We start from the raw sequence: 21,299 nt of genomic DNA, 5'->3' as shown, positions 1-21,299 counted from the left end.
CATCCATCCAGTTGGACTTAGACATGGAAAGAGGAAGACAAAAAGCCCTCTTCTGGCTCATCCTTTGCTGTAGGAAATCACTCTCCTTCCACTTCCCCACATTCTTTGCATTCTTTCGCAACTGGGGCTAAGTCTGGAGTGAGAACCAGCCAGACCATGAGCTTCCTGCAAAGCCACTCAGGCACAGGGTTGAACCTCAGCAAATGTTCACCTGCGGGAGAAGGGGGAATGTGCCTTGCAGAGCATGTTATTCTTTCCACTGAAGGATTAGGGATCTGTATCTGCAAAGGAGAGGGAGCATGGAGGACAAATATCTTCTGTTCAAATCTGTTCCCTTTCAATGATGGGGAGAGGAAAGGTTCCTTCTGCCTGGTGGAAAAAGCAGAACCAACAGTAGATTTGATCGCTGAGCTCAGGACATCATATTATCTAGCTTCCCCATAAAATTCCCTGAATTTTACCATTTGTGTTTCCCCAAATCTAGGCAGAAGCTTCCTAACACACTTCTAGGAAGATGTGACACACATTTTAAGGTACACTGTGGGCAGAATGCTGTGTGTGTACAGTACTGGGCTCACTCCTGTTTTGCTTGCAAGCTTTCACTATCAAATACTTGGGAGTAGCTTAGTTCTTGTGGTAATGCAGGTATACATCTGCCAAGGTAGATCTGCTCTGAATGATGTTAACTTCTTCCAAACCTTTGTCCTTTGAAGCATTTGTCCAAAGAAGTCACTTTCTTTGTAAGGCCAACAAAGGATAGCTTGAGAAACAGAAGCAAGCTAGCTTCTGAGCTGGAAGGGAGAATATGGCCACAACAGTGCATTCCACCAACAGGGAAAATAAAGCTGAAAATGTTTTTTTTTTCCCTGCTCAAAGAAGGAAAAGTGAAATAGAAGCCTTGTAACTTTTAGTATGAACCTAATTGAACAGGAAAATGAAGGACATCAAGTAATTGGGACTTTATAGCTGAAATCTAATTTCTGTCAAATCATTTCAAGGATGTGCATCATGCCTGTTAAAGGCATTACAATCCTGGAAACATAACTTGCACGCTAATTTGCGCTGCCCTTGCCACACAGTACCTGTTGTACCATAAAGTACGATTTTCCTTCTGTCCTTTTTCTGCATCATGAAGGAGGCTGAGCCCACGTTAAAACTCACAATCAGGTACTGAAATTTTGCCTGCCTCACCCAGATGTCTCAGCTAGCTGTTAAGAGCCTGTAAGCAATTTAAAAGCAATAATGTGAGGCGAGGTCATGTGTGTTTTCAGGCATTGCTGTGCAGCAGGCAGTGATCCCTGCCATAGTATCTTTGCGAAGCTCCTATCACTTTGTCATCGTGACTGTTCTTGGTGCATTAGAAGGAGTATCCCTGTAGTTATGCAATTGCTGCTGGGTTTGTTTATTTAGTCCATTCCACACCTCCATCTCAGCCCAGTTACAGAAGCTGGGCAGGACATTAGGATATTTCTAATGAGGAAGTGTTTGAAGCATAATACATTTGTGCACACAGAAAGCTCTGCTCACCCTGAGTAGCTGTGGGTACAGAAGGCTGTTGGCCACAGCCCCTGCTCTCATCATCTTCCACTGCTCAGATGTCACTTACATGCTGCTAGTAACATGCAGCCCAAAATATCATGTTTCTCTCATGGAGTTTTTCAAGCTTTGTCTTGTTCATTGATTAGATTTAAATCCTGCTTCAAGCACTGCCTGAGAGCTTGTTAAAACTGAACATTAAATATCAAAGTTATATTCCAACACTTCATTTAATTTCTTGTCTTTTGCACTTAGTGCAGCATCTTGCTTTTGTTTAAAGCCTGCTTCCTCACCTGTATTTTGGGTGTATGCCTATGCAATATTTAAATGACTGAGATTGCTGTGTGACAGACATTTAAAATAATTAAACTGCAAGTTAAGGACTGGTTTATAACTCATCATTTTAGCTGAAATCATTAGGAACCCTGAAGCACTGGTTGGGCTTTAGGCCTGAAACACTGCTCAGCTCCTTTTCGAGTTTCAGAAGTTCAGCTTTTGCCCAAAGAACTAAAGTTCCTAAATGTTACAATTGCTGAAGTTTATAAAAAAAATGGAGATTGCATTAACAGATGTCATGCAGTTTACACTCTTAATTCCTTGTTAAATACCTCAAAAACACCATTAAAGGTTGTGGGAGCTGGGCACTTAATTAGGTGCACTGACTGATGGGCTCTGATGCCAGGAGGGAAAGTCAACTAAGCCAAGCCATAAACAAAGCACATTTTGCCCTCCAGATCCTTTTAGCAGATCCTTTCCTAGGGCACAACTTGTTGTTTACAACAAAGGAAATATTACAACTGAAATACAGTCCCCAGGGGGTACTTCCCTGTCTCCGTTAACCGGAGGAAATAAGACACACCTTCCATGTGACCTGAGAAACTGCTTTCTAATGTGCCACACAGACCTGAGGTAGGCAGAGATGCCAAATCCATCCCTAGGCTGCTGCTCTATCTCGTAAATACATGCAGCATTTGTTAAAACAACACATGTGAGCTCCTGGACACTGAGATGGAAAAAAGCAATGCAATGGTTTTGAAGATCCCACCAGGCCCATTGTATGATCCAAAGGTCACATATTGCTCTGACGTGTCTTGAAATAAGAAAGGCAATCCTTCTTCTTGATGAGTGGAAAGCATCTCTGCATGCTGATATGAATATGCCACCCCGTTACAATGTGGATCGTTTCCCACCAGTTGTAAACTGAAACTCTTCTTCGTCGAGTTGCTGCACAAACCCTTAAAGCACTTTGGCTTTGGTGGCAGCTGGAGCTGATAACACCTTGTGAGGGGTTCTCAGAAGTTTGTAGAGCAGTTTTCAATGGGATGGCAGGTCTCTGTTCCTCCAGATGATAAAATGATTCTTTAGGTTGGTCTCCATATTTGGAGTTGTATTACTGATAAGGTCAATATTTTATCAATGTAGCTGTCTGCATGTCGCTTTTGAAGACAACGAATATTTCAGAAGTGCTGCGCATTTGTGACTCCTGGGCTTCTGGCAGTTCAGTTCTGAGTTTCGATTTATGTATTTAGCTATGATATTCATCCTGCATTTGTTATGCAAGCCAAGAAATATTTTCAAATAAAGCTCTTTTGCAAGTAGTAGCTCAAGTTAAGTCGCAGTGCTTTTTACACCAAATATTTTATTCAGGACTTGCTTTTGATAAATGTCCAACAATTTGAGGGATAGAAACATTTTCCATCTCTTCCAAGATCATTGCCGTGCTGTCAGATTCAGGAGTAGGCTGCAGGGGAATCCTACACCTTGACTTCTGGAGGCTGCTGCAGCAAGGCTCTGAGAGAGATACTTGGGTCAGGCCAGGCTGCAGCAACAGAGCTCTCACCTAAAGGAAATATCAAAAATATACCAGTTAAAATACTCTGCGGAATGGTGTCCAGCTCTAATCAGCAGAGATAAACAAAACAACATGCAAAAGTAAGAAAAGCCTGAGAAGGATCCTCCAGAGGTGGTGGTTTGAAATCTGCCCTTATATAACTTGTTGAAGTCACCGAATATGAACTGGGTCCAGCAAACTCATTCAATTTTTTATTCTATAAATAGCTTCCTCTCTCCAGCGGCATGAGTTAAGGCTTAAAAGTGGTTTGGCAGTTTCCAGGGAAAAACCTGAACAGTCTGCCAGTTTACTGCGAGGGAGAAGCAGAGGGATGGTGAAACACCCTGCGACTCATTCCCACTGGAGCCTACTGACTGAAGGTTTGAACTTAACCCCTTTGTGGGATTCAGCATGTCCAAATGTTCAGAAAACATATGAAAACCTAAACTTCATGGGAGGCTGTCTTCCCCAGCACCCTGCCTGCCAGCCTGATTCAGTGCTGGAGCCCCCACTGCTTTCCCCACTGGGCTTTATGCACACCAGTTTCTGCATAGTTTTTCAGACAGGGGAAAAGGATCCCAAATGTTTGGTTTTTTGAATGATTATCCCTTATGACTTGCTTTCCCAGCTCAGTCCTGTGTTGCTAGCCGGAAATGCAGAACTAAAGGATGCGGTACTAGAGTTACTAAAGAAGCCAGGCAATAAAGAGAAAACAATGGCTTGGATAAAAAACATCCTTCCAGACAGAAATGGACAACCAGGCTGAGAGGAATGAAAAGGGACCCTGAGCTCCATCCCCTGGCTGGGAGGCTGCTTTGGGAAGGCTGGAGAGAGGGAGGCAGGCTGGACTGTAGACATAGGAGCTCCACAGCAAGAGAGGGAGCTGGGGGCTGCTGGGAAGCTGGAGGTGGAGGGACCTGGCTGTGAGTGGTGCTGGCTGCGAGTGATGCCCATAGCTCCTGTGACCCCTGAGTATGAGCAGACAGGACTTGCCTGGGCTGGGAACAGAGAGGATACACATTGGTAAGGCAATATACTGGGAGAAGTATGTGTGTGCCAAGGAGGTTATATCTTGGCCATGTGTCCCTTTGATTTTTGGTGGAAATGAACTACAAAGGTTTCTGGGGGGAAATTGCAGATTCATATCCATCAACCGGCAGAGAGAAAACCTTTTTCCGGGAGAGCTGAAGTAGCTGTAGTTGGTTACAGCTTGGTGTGAGATGTGGCAACCCCTCCGCAGGAAAGGAGGAGGGACATGAGCCCCTCTGCTCACTGAGCATCCCTGCTGAGACTGCGGGAGGGAGGACAGTGTTTGTGGCCCCGCAGCCACAACAGGACCAAATTCTCATTTATTGCTGACTGCTGGTAGTCTTTAATTCAAAAATCATACAAAACCATCAGAGTCATCCCTGCCTTGGCTGTGGATCCTCTGCTTAGAGGAAGCCTCAAAGGGCCGTTCTTGGAGAGTAGTGGACTGGCTCAAGTTGCAGACTTGCTCTGTGTCACTGGCACAACTGTAAATGCAAACAAGAACACAGGGTTCTGTGCCCTGGCCTGACCTCAAATCGCTTTTGTGCACAGTTTGTTCTCTCCTATGCAACAGGGAGAGCCTGCAGGGAGAGCCTTTCCTTTCAGAAATGTACCCTGCTCAAAAAAAGAAAAGAAAAGGAAGAACATCCTTTCCAGGAGACACCTGAGAGGATCAAACAAGAAGAAACCTCTGAAGATTCTCCTTATGGGAACGTTTCATGGGTGCCCACTGCCATGGCAGGAGTGGAATTTGCCGCCCAGTAAGTCACAATGCCAACACTCATCTCCCATAGTTCTTTCTGGATTTGCCTGTGTCTTCTTGCACTAACATGACCCAGGTGATCTGCACAATATGCCAGTTGTCCTGGCTCTTCTTCACTGTTTCAAAACTGTTTTGCTGTTTAATTTCAATCCTCCTGTGCTCTTGCCCTAGGATCTTGCCTTCCTTAACAGTGTTTTCATCATTGTGATCATCTAGTGTTCAAGTGTCCATCTCTGTTGTGGGGCACCTGTAGATTGCCTATGGAAACATGATTCATTGGCTTCTCAGCTGGCCCAGGTTTTGCCTGTTGCCCTTTGCCCACCATGGACACTCTGTGTGACCCATATGCTGTGTAAGACTTATCAGGGAGAAAAGGTCTTCTCCAAACACAGCGTCCTGCAGTGCAGACCTTGGCCACGCTATTCTACCTCACACAGAAAGTAGAAGCTCTGTTCTTAAGTATTTTAAGTGAAATATTTTTCATTAATAAAACTTTCTGACATTCTTCACTATTTACTTTTTCTCATTTTCATTCATTGGGTAGAAAAAGGAACATTTCTTTTTCTTATAAAAGATTAAGGAGGGTGTATATTGTTGATTAACAAATGTATTAAATATTTCATCAAGGGAACTGTTTTAACAGTGGTTTAAATATTTCATCAAGGGAAATGTTTTAACAGGCATTCCTAGTTTCAAGCACTATTTACTTACAATAGCTTAGGGGAAAAGTGTTACTTGAGAGTAAACATGATATCAAAAGAAGTGTGGCCACCAGATCAGGGAGGTGATTGTGCCGCTCTGCTCCCTTCTGGTGAAACCGCATTGGGATTCTGTGTCCAGCTCTGGAGCCCTCAGCACAGGAAAGACATGGATCTACTGGAGCTGGTCTAGAGAAGGGCCAGAAACAGATGGAACACCTCTCTTTTGAGGACAAGCTGGGAGAGTTGTGGCTTTTTAGCCTGGAGAAGACGAGGCTTCATAGAGACCTTGTTGTGGCCTTTCAATAAAGGGGGCCTACGGGAAAGATGGGTACAAACATTTTAGCAGGGCCTGTTGCAATAGGAGAAGGGGTGATGGCTTTAAACTAAAAGAAGGTAGATTTAAACTAGATATAAAGAAGCAATTTTTTACAATGAGAGTGGTGAGGCACTGGCACATGTTACCCAGAGAGATGGTAGTTGCCCCATCCCTGGAAACATTTAAGGTCAGATTGGAGAGGGCTCTGAGAAACCTGATCCAGTTGAAGATGTCCTTGCTCATTCCTAGGGAGTTGGACTGGATGATCTTTAAAGGTCCATTCCAACCTAAACTATTCCATGATTCTATGATTCTGTTTTCTTCTGCCAAAGCAAAATATTTCTTAGCCCAAGTCATTACATGTACTTGGCCATGACCCTGACCAGAAGACTAGTGAAACTAGTTAATAAATTGACTTTCCTATCAGTGGCCTGATGAAAGATCAGATTTTGCAGACTTTAAAGACTGTGCATGGCACTATTTTGCACAAGTAGTGTTTATTATTATATCCTGGCCAGTATATTATGCAAATAATTAAAAGTTGCCATATGGACTGTCCCCTGTATGTGGAATGAAACCTGGTCTTAGCAAAGGAAGGATGCAGAACTTCACAAACCTTTAGGGCTATATCCTCATTTGGGATAAGTTGCATTTGACACATTGACTTCATTGTGTCTGTATCTGGTACATCTATATGAAAGTTAGTGGTGGTTTGGGCTGCGTTTACACATTGACATATGACTTAACGCTATGCTATTTACCTAGAGTACAGTATACGGGAATAGAGTCTGCTCTTTGTCAGTGAGCTTCTAAATCTGATGCAATATACCTGTGATCAGGGACAGCTGAAAATGAGCTGTCAGAGAAGATTTCATGAAACCAGGCTTAGCATACTATGTCAGCTCATCTAACCTTCGGCTGCAGGGGTGAAAGGCAGGGACGCGTTCTCTCTTCTTCTGTGGTTTAGCATCTAAGATGACTGTATTTTAGCCTGAAAAAAAAAGAGAAATAAAAACTAACAGGCTGATGCCACTTCCCTGGATGTTGCCTACAGGCTGAGAGAGTTGGGCTTGTTCAGCCTGGAGAAGAGAAGGCTTCGAGGAGACCTTTATAGCGACCTTCCAGTACCTGAAGGGGCTACAAGAAAACTGGGAAGGGACTGTTTACAAAGGCTTGTAGTGATAGGACTGGGGGCAATGAGTATAAACTGGAGAGGGGAAGATTTAGGCTAGACATAAGAAGGAATTTCTTCACTATGAGAGTGGTGAGGCATTGGCCTAGGTTGCCCAGGGAAGTTGTGCCTGCCCCATCCCTGGAGGTGTTCAAGGCCAGGTTGGATGGGGCTTTGAGCAATCTGATCCAGTGGGACGTGTTCCTGCCCATGGCAGGGGGTTGGAAAGAGATGATCTTTAACGTCCCTTCCAACCCAAACTGTTCTATGATTCTATGATAATCTGTTTCTGTATTCCTTTTCTTCCATTAGTCAAATGGTATTTTGGATGACAGTTCTACAGAGCAAATGGCTTGACATTAGATAATTTTTTTGGAAGTTGTGAAGTGAAAAGGGGAATAAGGAGATTTCTATTCTTTCTTCATTACCAAAAATTACTGCCCTCTGTCTTGGCCATACAGAAAGGATAATTCAGACACAATAGGCTTATTCCTTTCTCAAACACAACAGCACAGATCAATAATTCTACCAGAGTCAGGACTCATCTGCATGGGAATTCAGACCACTGTAATTATAGATAGATTGCTGCAGTTATGTCATATAATCTCCCATGTGGATCCTCTTATTACAGGATAAATAGTGTCTTTTTTCCAGCTTAGTTTAACCTATCTCTTAAGAAATATCAACTGCATTGAAAATGGCCATGGTTCATATTGGAAGAGAAATGTTCACTTGGGGAATTATGCTGCCAGAATGATTAATTAAATTCACACCTTCCTTTATACTGGTGTAATTCCCCTTATCCGTAGTTAGTGTCAAGTTCAAGGAAGTGTTAATCCTTCTCCCAGCCTTTTTAAACTTCTGTTGAGAGTCTGGTGCTAACAGGCTGTCAAAACAGAGAAGTGACATTTAAACAGGAAGGTCCTTTCTGCTGCTCTACTTGGCCTGGCCAAAGCCAGAAACTGCCGGTGTAACCATATCACTGAGACCTCAAAGCAGTGGATAGTGTCCACTAAACATTACTGTTCTCAGGTTTGCATCCTTTTTCATTTGTGCTTGGTACAAAAAAATGAAATATCGACCCTACTGTTGCCAATGGCAGAAATTAGAGATGGTCAGAGCAGAATGGATTTTTGCTCAGAAACTGCAGAGCAGTTCTCTAAGGGTTACCTTTGTCTCAACTCCTAACCCTGCCCTCACTCTGACAAGCAGCAGTTTTCTTCTAATAGAATTAGTGAGTTTGGTAAACCTTCCTCCATGAAACAGGTTAGTTTTATCCGCCTCAGTAGGGTGTAACTACATATACAGAAACATGCTCAAGTCTTCACATGAAGGCTGAGCTCAGACTAGTAATAAGGACCGATTTTTAGCCGTGGGGACGTTTCTCCTGGTTGCTCGGAATGGTCTGCCACATCTTAGAATCCAGAATGATCCCCTTTCATTTCTCAATCTGACTGGAAAAAAGATGCCATGTTGTCAAGTATTTTAGTCAGCAGTCTCGGTGCCAGAAAGGGCTGTTCTTCAGCAAATCTCCTTTGACTGGCAGAGCACCACTCACTGTGCCGTAGGTGGTGACCTTTCTCAGGGAAAGAGCAGTGAGAAGTGCCTGCTGTTGGCTGCTGTTAGTGTTTGCATTTTGGGTGAGTTGATGCCTTTTTATTCCATTTAAAAGCAAACTGAAATAAAATGAGTGCCCTTCATGTGATTATTAAATATACACATTCCTGGTTTTATTCAGTCAAGAAAATTAAATCTTGTAGTTTTGCTTTAGTGTATACAAACTTTTGAAAACCTAGGTTAGAAAGAAGTGCAAGATGTGTTTTAAAGCCGCTGAATACACTGTGAGTAAAGATGAACCAAGAAATAGCATCTGCTTCCCAACTTTGTTATATTAAGGTTCAACTTGTTATTTGAAGGTCAGAAATCTGCTTCCTGCGTCCTAGGGTTCTGGCAGGCTTAAACTGGAGATGAGATTATGCCCATCATTGAAAAAGAGAGATGTATTTTGCTTTTTATTTTTTAAGGAAAAGTGAGTTAAATTATACTGTCATGGAGCCAGTTTTCATCAGTGCCTTACTTTATGCAAAAGATGTTACAACCGGAATCCTACTTTCTCCATAAAAAAGTGACCAAAATCTCCTTCTGCTTTCTGTAGTTTGGGACAACCCATGGTAGCTGCACAGGGATAATTCCAACTCAGAAACAATGCCATACATACAGATTGCAGCTTGTTGGGGTGCTGGTAGATAATGTCAGGGTGGCATCAGTCTTGAGTTTTATGTCTCTCCAGACACAGCTTTCTCTCACCTGAAGCCATAAGAAGGTGCGACAAGCCAAAGTGTGCTCCTTGCATCACTCCCAAAGCACAGCTCCACATTTTTGTGTCATAGCTACAGAGCAGTTTCCCATACAAGAAGATACCAGCTTGTATCCAGACTGGACCGGTTTCTGTGATCAAACTAGCTCCCCTTAGCCTCCAGCAAGCTTAAAACCCCGTAACTCTGACAACAGAGAGCCCAAAGGTCTTGCTGCACGAGAGCTGATATGTAAACTTGATGATGAATATTTATGGTACAATATGGGCTCTTTCTTTAGTTGTGATTTTTCAGGGACAAGCTCAACAGTGTGCAAACTGCTCTATGAGTTCTTAGGAGCATTTCCCTTTCTGCTCCCAAGTCAGATGAACTTCTTTGATCCTGTTTTCCCTGGTAACAGCACACAGCAGGAAATCGGAAGAAACACAGCTGAAGCATGGTTATGGAGAAAAGGAAGAGCATCACAGCTGATGGATGTCGCTCACCTCTGTGTGTTACTGCATGGTTGGATGATTTACAGGGATGTACAATGTTGTGCCTTTCCCTGCGGTTTGTGTGCATTACTTTTCCCTTGAGCGATTCTTACATATTAGACCTGCTTCCTCAATACTTTTAAAAATCTTTTTATCCACCTGATGTATTTGGCATGCAGAGGTGACACTGCTGATCTGAATCACTCCAGCAGGATGAGGCAATGCTGCTAATGGCTCTCCTACTTGCTGGGGATGCTCTCCCCACTAGGAGTGGTGATCCAGAGACAGTACAGCTGATCGGGACGGGCTGTTCCTGCTTCCAGACCTCACTCCTGCAGGAGACTGCTTTATTTTCCTACTCTTCATCAAATTGATTAACCCCATTTCTTCAGGCTTTCTTTGTGCTTTCTTCCTGTACATCCTGCAGGCAAATACCACAGCCTGGCTCTGTTGGTTAACAGGGGTACAGATTAGTAAATCAAGGTTTCCTTTTCACACTGTGCATGAGCATCTCACCTGTGCAGTATCTCCTCCCTGCCCTCTCTGTGGGGTGCAAGCTCCCACCAGGAACTAGGAGTAAGCTTTGGCCAGTGGCAGCTCCACATGTCACACTGCTTGTGCCAGCAGGGTGTCCCTTTTCCCTTCAGGGTGCCCATGCTGCCTCTGCTCTCTGTAGCACCTGCCTCCTCCTGCCTATGCCTCCATCCCTCTGGATCTCTCTGCATCTCTCTGCAGTCCTGTGTGTCCTTCTGTGTGTCCCCTGCACATCTGGGTGACCAGAGTGAGGTGCTGGGCCAGCAAGCAGCCTCACTCTCCTCCTGCTTCCCCTGTTGGGAAGCAGCCAAATGTGACGAAGCAAGGATTGCTGGAGGCTGTGCCCGCTCTCTTTGCTCAGAAGCCATTTGCACTCTGTGGCCAGTATATTTGTTTTAATTATATTGCCCCTGGCTCAAGTGCCATTCACCTGGAACAGGCAGGTTTTCCTCAAGCTCAGCAGTGTACTTATAACCCTGCTAGAGCTGGCACAGAGAACACGAACCTGTGGGACATGACCAGGTGCTCAGACAGACCACAGAAACAAGGAGTTCTATCTATATTTTATGTTTTATAAGATTACATTTATATGTTATATTGCTCCCAGCCCTCCTCCCCTGTGACTGGGACAATTCCCTCTGGCAGGATGAGGCCCTAGCAGCAAGATCTGTGGGGTGATGCCCCTGTCCCAGGGACCACAGAGCATGCCGAGCACCTTGTGGCCGATCAGTTCTTATCTGTTCTCCCAAAGCTGGCAAAAGCAGGGATAAAGCTATATAGTGAGCATAAACTTGGCATTATCTGCTCCTACTAATTCTATACAAAGGTAACTACATGTTGGTATCAGATCTAGATTGTTTATCTTTTATTGCACAAATCTGATATTGACAATCACAGAACTGCAGCCGCGAGTACTCATAAAGAAATAGTCTTCACCAGGACTGATGGCTATAGAAGAGGGTGCCAGTGCTGCTCTGTGATATGAAGGTCAATTAGAAGGACATGACTTTTGGCACCTCAGAGGACTGGATAAGTTTTCAGAAGTTTCCCATCACTGGGAAGAGTCTTTTATCTCTGTGAACACTGCCACTGTCGCATTCCTCATGTTCAGCTGCCATTTCACAGAATCACAGAATCACAAGGTTGGAAAGGACCCATTGGATCATCGAGTCCAACCGTTCCTAACACTCCCTAAACCATGTCCTTAAGTACTTCATCCACCCGTTCCTTAAACACCTCCAGGGAAGGCGACTCGACCACCTCCCTGGGCAGTCTGTTCCAGTACCCAATGACTCTTACTGTGAAGAATTTTTTTCTGATATCCAACCTGAACCTCCCCTGACGGAGCTTCAGGCCATTCCCTCTAGTCCTGTCCCTTGTCACTTGGGAGAAGAGGCCCTCCTCTCCACAACCTCCTTTCAGGTAGTTGTAGAGAGTAATAAGGTCTCCCCTCAGCCTCCTCTTCTCCAGGCTAAACAACCCCAGCTCTCTCAGCCGCTCCTCATAAGACTTGTTCTCCAGCCCCTTCACCAGCTTTGTTGCTCTTCTCTGGACACGCTCCAGAGCCTCAACATCCTTCTTGTGGTGAGGGGCCCGGAACTGAACACAGTATTCGAGGTGCGGTCTCACCAGTGCCGAGTACAGAGGGAGAATAACCTCCCTGGACCTGCTGGTGACCCCATTTCTGATACAAGCCAAGATGCCATTGGCCTTCTTGGCCACCTGGGCACACTGCTGGCTCATGTTCAGTCGGCTGTCAACCAGCACCCCCAGGTCCTTCTCTTCTGTGCAGCTCTCCAGCCATTCTTCCCCCAGTCTGTAGCGCTGCATAGGGTTGTTGTGCCCCAAGTGCAGGACCCGGCATTTGGTCTTGTTAAACCTCATCCCATTGGTCTCGGCCCAGCAGTCCAGCCTGTTCAGATCCCTTTGCAGAGCCTCCCTACCCTCCAGCAGATCGACACTTCCTCCCAGCTTAGTGTCATCTGCAAACTTGCTGAGGGTGCACTCAATGCCTTCATCCAGGTCATTGATAAAGACATTGAACAGAGCTGGACCCAGTACTGAGCCCTGAGGAACTCCACTTGTGACTGGCCTCCAGCTGGAGTTAACTCCATTGACCACCACTCTCTGGGCCCGGCCATCCAACCAGTTTTCAACCCAGGAGAGTGTGCGCCTGTCCAGGCCAGAGGCTGACAGTTTCTGAAGCAGAATGCTGTGAGAAACTGTGTCAAAGGCTTTACTGAAGTCCAAGAAGACTACATCCACAGCCTTTCCCCCATCCAGTAGTTGAGTGATTTTGTCATAGAAGGTGATCAGGTTAGTTTGGCAAGATCTGCCTTTTGTAAACCCATGTTGACTGGGCCTGATCACCCGGTTCTCTTGCGTGTGCTTCATGATAGCACTCAAGATTACCTGTTCCATGACTTTCCCTGGCACTGAGGTGAGACTGACAGGCCTGTAGTTCCCCGGATCCTTTCTGCAACCCTTCTTGTATATGGGCACAACATCAGCCAGCCTCCAGTCCAGTGGAACTTCCCCAGTCAGCCAGGACCTCTGGAAGATGATGGATAGGGGTTTGGAAAGGACATCCGCCAGTTCCTTCAATACTCTTGGGTGGATCCCATCCGGCCCCATAGACTTGTGGACGTCTAGCTGGGCAAGCAAGTCTCTAACCGCCTCCTCTTGGATCACGGGAGCCTCAATCTGCCCCTCTAACTCTTGGATTTGTAAACAGAAGGAACAACTTTCTTTGCTATTAAAGACTGAGGCGAAGAAGGCATTAAGTACCTCAGCCTTGTCCTTATCCCCTGTCACTGTTATTCCTTCTGCATCCAATAGAGACTGGATATTCTCCCTCGTCCTCCTTTTCCTGTTAATGTACTTGTAGAAAGACTTTTTGTTGTCTTTCACAGACTTAGCGAGTTTTAATTCTAGTTGGGCCTTGGCCCTCCTGATTTTTTCCCTGCACGATCTCACTTCGTCCCTGTAGTCTACCCAAGATGCCTGTCCTTTCCTCCAGAGCACATAGAGCTTCTTTTTCTTATTGACGCATCTTGAGATCACCCTGCTCCACCAAGCTGGCTTTTCCCCCCGCCGGCTCCTTTTCCGGAACACAGGGATGGCCTGCTCTTGAGCTGATAGGATTTCCCACCACTGCTTTCAAAAGAGATCAATATGATACAGATTTGTGAGGATGTATATTCCCATAGACATAAGTCCTCCAGCACATAAACAAAACAGGAGGTTTTTGAAGATGATGCCTCTTTGAATGAAGTAGGTAGTGTCATGGGCTCATGGATGATGCAGTCATAGGGTGCCAGTGGTCTAGAAAATAGCTGCACTCTCCCAAAACTATTCAGAAATCACCTGCTAGATTTTATCAGAATGCTAAATAAGCTGAAGCAACACTCACTGGCCTTTAAACCTCTGATTGAAGCGGAGAATCATACTGGAAAGGCTGTGAAATTCCACATCTAGCTTTGTAATAGAAACACTCACATTCACTCAAGAGCAGCAGTACTTGCTTGTCTAAAGTCTTAAGATTTCTTATGCATGCTGTGACATTTCCCTTCCATTTAATGGCATTAATCCTACTCTGGGATTGCCTTGGCCTGTTGCTGGGACGGTCTTCTGCCCAGCCTTTCGCCACAGTTGAACAAATGAATACTTTGTGGTATGTAAAACTTGCCATTTGGGTATTATTTTTGCAATGCGTTTTTTTCTTGAATTCCAGCACCACTTTTCTCTTGCTCCCTCTCTTTTGTGTGTTACTTTCTGTGTTGTGTGAGCCCATCTGCATTTAGTTGGATGAGTGGGAACTGTGGGCACGCAACAGTACATGATCCCTTCTATTACATAATTAAATTGCCATAATGTATATGATTTGGGAATGTGTCTGAACAAGTTGCTATGAATCATACATTTTTCAGCCTGAAACTGCCCTATTTAGCTTTTGTTAATCATTTCACTGTTTCTGCATTTTGAAGGAAAGCTTCCCTTTTCTTCTACTCCAAAGGCAAAAAGATGGGAAGGGTGAAGCACGTTTCCATCTCAATTATTCTAGTGCAATATGAACATAAGGTAAATTATGCCACGTGCAGCTGAGATCAGAGTCTGGCACAGTGTCTCTGTGCCCCATGATATGAAGTTTCTGCAGTCCCAACCCACTGAACTATCGGTATCTGCAAGGAAGTAGATAGGTAATTGTTGTAGTTCAACATCTAAAACATTTTTGGGGCACAGATCTGCAGGGCAAGTAGATGCTTTTAAAGAAAATGGTCCTTAAATCTGATGTTTTCTTCTCCTACAAATCCATCTTGTCTTTGTAAGGAGCTCTGTCTGATCAGAGCGTGAGGATCCTGCCAACACCACGGGAGAGATTTGGCTAGAATGAAATGTGAGAAGCCAGTGGTAAAGGGAAAAAAAGACCAATGTCTGCTTATTACTCTGTGTAAAACTTTGTCTTCACTGGAGTTAATTTAGCTTTCACCATGCAGCTTAGTGTAGAGCTTGGTGCTTGAGTGCCTGAGGTTTTCCAGTTTGGTTCAAGTTTGCAATAAGTAGACAGGGTAGCTGAATTGTTGCATCTGGGGAGCAGAAGTACACGAGTCAAAAGCGACACATACCACTCAATTAAAGAAATCCACCTTGTTAAGAGAGCCTCTGCCACAGTGCCATTACCGTTTGGGGAGTGAGTGTGTCTGATGGGCACGTGTGCTTTCGCAGTGGGCAGCTGCGGAGCTGCGCTGCCCTGGCTCTGGCACCATCTCTGGGCAGGGTCTCATGTCTGGAGGCTGGCACCAGCCAGTAGATCGTTCAGCGGGATCACCTGCCCTGGAGATCTCGGTGAGGCCTTACTAGTTCTCCCCTAAAAAGTCAGTATCAACAGGCAACCTGTGTTTCAGATGGGAGACTCGCTTCACTGTGGATTTTGGTGAGTCACGATCCTTCCTTTGTTTCTGCACTATTTCTGCTGTGTCAACTGCAGCACAGCGGTTGCATCTAAGGGACGTCTTATTGCCATGCAGAATTTTATACTGAATGAGTAATCAAAGCTCTGCAACGTATTTTAGAGTCAGGCTTGCAAAATCTCTGGTCTAGCAAAGGCACTGACTGCCATACAAAGGAAACACAGAGTGCGGTCCTGCCCTGCATAGCGATGAGGTAGTGAATGCACATATTTTGATGAGAATTTAATGTTCTATGTCTTGCAAAAAGTACTCACAGCACTGCCTGCATGGCTCCAGCCTCTTTTTCCACGCTGCAGCATAGAGACTGCATAGAGTGAATAGTAAAAGCCATGTTATTTCTCCTGGTTTCACAAAGCAGAAAGAAGTAGCAGTGTGGAAGGGGAGGGGTGTCTTTGTCATGCAGATTAAAGCACTTGCATTCATATATGCAGAGACTTTCTTGGCACAGTCTGCAATCTTTCTGCAGCTTTTCTTGTTTCATTAGAAGGTTCACCATTGTTATTTCTATTCCCTTCTACTATAGGTGTCTAGTATGATCTTGCATTTCTTTCAGACTCTACATAAACTGCACAATGGTTCTATTTATAAACAGTTTGCTAGAGAGCACAATCAAAAAAATATAGGTGATGTGAAAAAGAGTGATCACCCTTTGCTCTCAGTGGTTATGACACTATTTTCTTCTTGTACAACGTATGGTTGCAGTCCCAATGTTGTAGGGTACTTGTAAATGTTAAGTACAAATGTAATGTCCTGAATTTTAGACTGTCTTTGTGGGATAATAAAAATAAAAAATGTTCTTACCTTACATAGTGAACTCAAGCTACCCACCTGCTAGTAAAATACTAATGGGAATAAGGTAGAGTTGTACCCACCCTGGGCTAGTTAATTAAAGGAAATCCCTGCTGAAAACTGGTTATGGGAATGGCCTTCTCCAGCTATGCAGAAGTAGGTGTGACCTGTATCTTGCCTCCCAGGGATTTTCCATTTTAACATAGCTGTTTGGACATAGATGATACACTGACATGCATTGACTTTACCCAAAGCTGAGAGTGCTCGTCATCTCTGAACCCATCAAGCTCTGAGAAGCAAAATTTCAGAGGCAGTCAAGCATTCTAAAAGTTAAGTACCTCAAAGATGCTCAATACTACAGAAAATACGGGAAAATGTGACCCTGCAGGTCAGTGGCACAGGCAGGAGGACAACCCTGAAGGTCAGTACTGCTTTCCAGCCTCACACTCAGCCCGTACACCAACTCTGTTTCTTGGTCTACCACTGCAGTAGTAATTGCTTAGACATTTTTTCCATACAATGATGTCCTTTGAGAATTGTAACACATTAAAAATGCAGAGAGTTGTCCAAGTTAGTTATTCTGTACAGCTTTTTCAGGCTATTTCAAAAACAAGTCCTTGATGTGATTCCCATGTATACAAAATCACACAAACTGCTATAATAAAATAATGAAACTAACACTATATGAATGACATCCATAAGCATCAGCAAAGCCCACTACACCCTATCATTTGAGCATAAGAATCTGTTACAGGTTTGTCTTTGTGGGTATAAAAATAAAGAAAATGACTAGCACCTATTCTTGGAAAATATTACTGAATTATTTTTATTAAGGTTTTCTGATAACTTTTCCAGTGGAAATGATGCAAAATGCCTGTCAAGGAGTGTTCCATGTCTCCAAGCTCACGAACTAACAAAAAAATAGCCTTTGATTTGATTCCCACTACAGGCTTTTCACCCTGATAGGCCAGATACCAGCTATCTGGATGTTACCTAAGCCACTTTTTCTTAGGAAATTAATCTCATACTAATAACTCTGAATTACCCCTCAGTGTAGAGCAAGATGTTAAGGATGGACATAAGCTGCAATGTGTACTTGCAGCCCAGAAAGCCAACTGTATCTTGAGCTGCATCAAAAGAAGTGTGGCCAGCAGGTCAAAGAGAGGTGATTCTACCTGTCTACTCTGGTGTCCTCACCTGGAGTATTGCATCCAGCTCTGAAGTCTTCAGCACAGGAAAGACAGCAACCTGTTGGATTGGGTCCAGAAAAGGGCCATGAAAATGATTGGAGGGCTGGAACAGCTTTTCCTGTGAGGACAGGCTGAGAGTGTTTGGGTTGTTCAGCCTGGAGAAGAGAGGGGTCTGAGGAGATCTTATAGCAACCTTCCAGTACGTGAAGGGAGCTTGTAAGAAAGACGAGGACAAACTTTTTAGCAGGGCCTGTTGCAATAGGAGAAGGGGCGATGGTTTTTAGCTGAAAAGAGGGTGGATATAAACTAGATATAAGGAAGAAATTTTTCACAATGAGGGGTGCAAAACACTGGCACAGGTTGCCCAGAGAGGAGGCAGAAGCTCCATCCCTGGAAACAGTGAAGGTCAGGCTGGATGGGGCTCTGAGCATCCAGATCTGGTTGAAGATGTTTCTGTTGCAGGGTGGTTGAGCTAGATGACCTTTAAAGGTCCCTTCCAACCCAAACTGTTTTATGATTCTAAACACCGAGTAAAGAAGTCATACTTTACTTTTTGCAGAGATGAAGAACCACTCAGTAATGACACATTGTCTTTACAAAACACTATCTAGCTCCATTTAGAGGAGGATGCTTCTGAATTTATCTTTAGCTTAAGTGCCTGAATCCTGATGTTGGATGGCTGCTCTTAAATGTAGCACCTGGCTTCTGTAGTCTGTAACAGGAGAGTAACCAGCCAACCAGCCAAGGACCCCAACATTAGAAAACTGGTCCAGATCATTGTCAGCTCCAAATCTCTTCTCAGAAAATTGAAATGATATCAATTCAGAAGGTATTTGTAGTCAACATTTTATCCCAATCAAATGTTTCTTTAATTATTTCAAAGCATGTCTTTCTATTTTCATCATTACTGATCAACCAAACCAAATCAATCTGTGTGTTAAATTAAAGAAGTTCCCATGGAAATGAATTAGCTTTTAGCAAGACTCTCATTTTTACCTTTGAATACAGTGAATACACCTGTCTTAGAGCAGATAATAGTTCTTTTTGCTTAATATGCACTTATGTCCTGGTATGCAAGAGGATAAGGATGAAGATTTGGGTGATGTATCTTGTGGGTTCAAATAACAGTTCCTTTAATATGTGTTTCTGGTTTTTGGTTGTTTTTTTTTTTTTTTAATTAATGGAAAGAAAAGTAAGTCAAGAAAAAGTTATTTTGTATTAAAAGTGGGGGGTCTGATCCAAACCCTGTGAAATGCAGAGCTTTTTCCTCTAAGTTAGGTGAACTTTGGACCAAGTGACAGGCTATTTGTAAAAGCATTCCTGACCCCACAGCTTGATTCAGTGCTGGAGCTGCCTGCCAGATTGACATGCTAAACTGTTCTGCCAACGATATCTCTCTATGGATGAGGATCAGGATCCTGTGGCTGTTTGCTTTTCCAGGCTGTAGTTTGTAACTGCTGGGTTGAGTTGGGAGACCTCTGGTAACATTGAGCATCTTTCCTTGGAGGGACTGGTACTGGCAGTGTGATGATGTGGAGGGCTGGGGCAGACTGCAGAGTCCAGGGATGCCACCCTAAGGATGTGAGCATCCTCAACAGGCAGCACCCAGCAGGTCTGGGAACTAAACAAATGGGCAGTTATACAGTTTCACATGTTTTCAAGGCATGTTCCATCATGCAAATTTTTTAATAACCTAATATAATCACCTTTTTAATAACCTTGCTTACTTGCGACTGACTTGCTAAGAGCCATAAATAGTCTTTAAAAACAATATGAATTTTGTGCTGCTCCCCAGATTGCGAAAATCTCTTGTATGGCACATGCAGTCTATAACAGGTTTTTTCCTGCGGACTGCATGCTTATAAGCAAGCAATAGATCCACAGCTTTCACCTTACTGACAACCAGATCTGAAAAAAAATGCTTACAAGTAGTTGTGAACCAGCATAGGAATGACAGGCATGGGGACAGCTGTGTTCTGCCTCTACTCAGACTCTGGGACTTCTGGTGAAATGCACGCCAAGGGAAAGATGTTCTTGTTTAGGTCATCTGTAGGCTGCACATCTGGGAGTTTCTTGTGAGTAGATGGTGGAGTAAACCCCCAGAGAGACCCTTGCATTGTCTGACCTCCAGACAGGGCTCATAAAGCTTTAGTAAATTCTCTGTGCAACTCTGCTGAGAGGCAATGTTTTCCTCTGTAGTGGTGAAAAGCCCTTCCTTTGTGGCTCTGTTTTCTAGAGTTTCAGTTGTTTTATCTGCCCAATGAGCAAGTGATTTTTGCCTCTCTCTTCTTATCAGAGACCATGAAATGCCCGTGAGTATGGAGAACAGGACTCGTAGCGCCAGACAGTTGGTCTGAAAGCAGGCAGCCCTCCTACACCTACTCTGAAGGAGATGGGTTCTCCCCCACCACACTGGCCAAGGAAGACAGGACACGTGCAAGTTGTATGGTGATGCTCAAGGGGCTGGATTCCCTCGGTGTTTGTGTTTCGAGGTGGCTGGCAGTGGTATCTAAGGAGATGCAAACCGTGAATGAATTTTGCATCCACCATTGCACAATAATGTCCATGTACAAAACTGAAAGCAAAGACAACCTTTCTTGAGACTCTCTATTTGCAATTATCTTTAGAACTGCAGAAAGGGAAGAAAAATCATGGTTTGGTTTTGTTTTTCTTTAATGGGTGTCCTCCATTGAAGGACGTATCACAACAGTGATTTGGCAGTGAAAGTGAGTTGAAGCTGAAAGACCAGATGCTCAAATGGTGTAAAATGGCTTTAGCTTCTTGGAAATCAGTGAAGCTTCATTGCTTTACCCTTTATGATCTGATTCATAAGCCCTGACACCCTGTCTCCTGTTTCTAACTGCTAAAATCCCTTTTTCTCTTGAATAGCACTTCTGGAGTGTTTAAAAGAACTTTTGCTGGATTAAACAAACAGAAAATTAAAACCTTGTGAACTAACAGATTTAAGTCCCTGACTTAACCTAACTCAGCCTTTTGGATGTTTACTTTGAGGAAATGAAATTACACAAAACCGTGGGAGAGGACTGTAAATAAAAACCCAGCTGGTCACTTAACCAGACCTTTCCTACTTTAAAAAAAAACATCAAAAACCCCACCATAAAAACCCCAACACCTTTGTTTTTAAAAGTAATTACATGATACAAACCCTTCTCTCCCATGGCAGCCCTGAGATAAAAGCTTACCTGATGCATTGGGATTTTTCCCAGACCACGTCTGTCACATCCCGTCAGCGCTGTGAGGTGCTTCCTGTCCCCTACCCTGCCTGGTTCAGTTGTAGCTGTCGCCTGTTGGGGGTAGAGGTGGAAACTCTCCAAGCCTGGCAGCTCTGTGCCTTGCTTGCTGCTGGCTCCTTGCCCAATGGCCATGACAACTCCTTTGGTCTCATTGTCACAGAGTTTGATGTTCTTGTAGATTATTCCCTTCTCACATATTAGCTCGATATTCCCTCTTTTTTCCCTTGGTGTCTCAAATGAGGTTAGAGGACTGATTGTGATGGTCCAAAGATCTGCCTGTACCATAGGCAGGAGACCCCATCACACAGAGCAGGCTGTTCCGTCTCCTATTCTGTATTATCTCCCCAAGCACAGTTCTGCTGACAGCTTGCTCGCCTCATCATCTTACACCCAGACGATCCTCACATTCAGCAAAACTTGGCTGGGG

General features: G+C 44.1%; 1 long non-coding RNA gene across 1 annotated transcript; it reads right to left on the bottom strand.

Annotated features, from left to right (window-relative positions):
- Window positions 1–471: 471 nt before the first annotated feature.
- LOC128851717 (uncharacterized) lies at window positions 472–20,955 on the bottom strand. The gene is made up of 3 exons (XR_008449125.1): window positions 20,822–20,955; window positions 7,089–7,167; window positions 472–3,376 (listed from the first exon to the last, which is right to left on the bottom strand). It is a non-coding gene; the product is annotated as an uncharacterized LOC128851717 (long non-coding RNA).
- Between the last annotated feature and the right edge of the window lie 344 nt (window positions 20,956–21,299).

The sequence above is a fragment of the Cuculus canorus genome, chromosome 3 (genome assembly GCF_017976375.1).
Source record: "Cuculus canorus isolate bCucCan1 chromosome 3, bCucCan1.pri, whole genome shotgun sequence".
NCBI lineage: Eukaryota > Metazoa > Chordata > Aves > Cuculiformes > Cuculidae > Cuculus > Cuculus canorus.
Note: the sequence above shows the minus strand (reverse complement) of the source record. Positions and strands in the feature narration are given on the sequence as shown.